The following is a 2,204-nucleotide window of genomic DNA, read 5'->3' as shown; positions in this document are numbered from 1 at the left end:
ATGAGTGATTGAAACTTTGCTTTCCTGAAAAGTTATAGTATGCAACATATGCTTCAATTACATTAGGATTAAGTGCTCTAGAAAGTTTTACAGGGTGAAGTTCTTTGATGAATAAATGACCTCCAATCATTAGTTCAGCGTCCTTTACAAAATCAGTCATATTCTGTATGGTTTTCTGAACTTTGTAAATATGTATATGTATGCATGTGTAGTTCACAGAGATTACAGACATGTCTAAAATTTAAATTTTCCTTTAACAGAGTATGTAGTATAGCATACATTTGTATTAAATTTTCACTTAGTATTTTTTCTAAAGTGAGCAAGTCTGCCCATTTACATATCAGGGCTCATAAAATGACCTTAAGGTACTTTGAACTGAAAAAGACTGAGAGGGTTTCAGAAACAAGATTCTCTGACCCTTCTCAAGATTTGTACTTGAAACATGATCATGAAGGAGTTTTCTCATTTATTTTGCTTAAAAATAGGTCAAAAGACCTTTATTCCAGAGGGTTCTGTCCCATCCCTGGGAGGAAGGTTACACAGAAAGGCCCAGAAGAATGTCAAACAAGTCTTGTGGAGTTCACCCCCAACTTGCTGCCATTTGGTCCTACCCTTTTTATCCAGTCATACGTCAACGTGACTGTCTGCTCTTTAATGCACCTGTGAATAAAAATGCTCAGCTTTCCACGGATCTTTAGGTCTTCATTTCTGAAGCCTCCAATGTCATGCAAAATTCCGTTAAATAAATTTGACATTTTTTTTATTACTAGCTTATAAATTGGCTATGGCTCTTGTGTTGATTGTGGAAAAAATACTTTTCATCTGTACATTGGTTTCAGTACCTTCATTCTGGAGTGAAGGGGTCAACATACATTACATCAAAGAGCACTTCCAAATCACAAAGTTTTGTTATTTCTTAGAAAACTAACCTGGAATTGGGACTCTAGATTGATTTCATTAAATGCCTTATTCTGGTGAATTGACTTTCAAAGTTTACTGGCTGGCTATATTACCAGGACCCGCAAAAGGCACACAGATTTTCTCCCAGTTCAGTTGAAAAGATCCTCTGAAGTAAGACTTCACATGACTGTATATTTCTGGGGCCAGGAGACATGGGACTGGTCCCTGGGCCCTAAGGAGTCATTTTACAATGTCCTGACGTGACATTCTGTGCAGATAGCCCGGGCCTGCCCTGTGTTTCACAATTTTTGCTTGTTTCAGTCCGCTCCATCTACGAACAATTTTGTTAGCTTGCTTTTCTCTTCCATTTTCTTTCTGGCATCAGAATTTGCTCACTTGAAGGTAATAGATGTGGTCTTCCTTCCTGTCTTTTGGCTCTGACTAGCAATACCCCTAAGGGTTCCTTGAAAGAAAAATAACATGCCATTTGGGCCATGTTTGTTTTGCATCTGGTCCACCAGCAGCTGGCACTGCCCCAATCCTGCAATGTGGGTTTGGAGTCAAAGGCATGAAAAACAGCCCATAAGAATTTCAAAGACTCATAAAGTTTGTAAACTAATGATCTAGGCCTTTCATTTTCTTTGGAAAGGTGGCAATTCAATGTTGCATAGAGCCAAGAGGAGTTTTAAGACTCAAGAAAAATGCTTTTATTTAACCTTTCATTCTTTGAAATGCTAGGCAACTTGTCTCTTTCCAATAAAAAAAAAAAAAACAACAAAAGACCTGTGTTGGATGAAATGGCCTCCTGGTGGGCAAAAGCCAGACAATCTGATCAATAGTAGGAGGCAATGGCAGATGGCAATTGCTGCTGAGAGAGAGGGGACCAGGTGAGGGTAGAGCCAGGAAGACAGAAGAGAAACAACTACAGGGAGTGGTTAAAAGCCATTTCCCATGCAATTCATGGAAGAGCCAGAGGCACTAGGAACCCAAAAGACAGGTTTAGATTGAGAATTTTGTAAAACAAACAAAGAAGTTCCAGGCAGACCCAAACACTGGAACAGACTGTCTGATGAACCGCGGCCTGTCCCCAAATGTCTCACCCTGTTGTTTTGGTATTTAAAATGTCTACTGTAGCCAGGTGTGGTGGCACATGACTGTAAGCCCAGCACTGGGGAGGCTGAGGCAAGAGGATCCTCACGAGTTCTTCAAGGTCAGCCTGAGCTATATAGTGAGCTCAAGACTACATGTGAGACCCTGTCTCAGAAAAATAAAAGAAGAAAGAAAGAAAGAGAGAGAGAGAGAGA

General features: G+C 40.0%; 1 long non-coding RNA gene across 1 annotated transcript in view; it reads left to right on the top strand.

Moving 5' to 3' along the window:
* The window catches only part of LOC106148701, a 4,855-nt gene that overhangs the window by 1,595 nt on the left and 1,056 nt on the right, over positions 1 to 2,204 (top strand). The gene's annotated exons all lie outside the window — the stretch shown is intronic.

This window comes from Chinchilla lanigera, unplaced genomic scaffold, assembly GCF_000276665.1.
Source record: "Chinchilla lanigera isolate Chin_1 unplaced genomic scaffold, ChiLan1.0 scaffold00026, whole genome shotgun sequence".
NCBI lineage: Eukaryota > Metazoa > Chordata > Mammalia > Rodentia > Chinchillidae > Chinchilla > Chinchilla lanigera.
The sequence above is the reverse complement of the archived record's forward strand: the minus strand, read 5'-3'. Positions and strand labels throughout refer to the sequence as shown.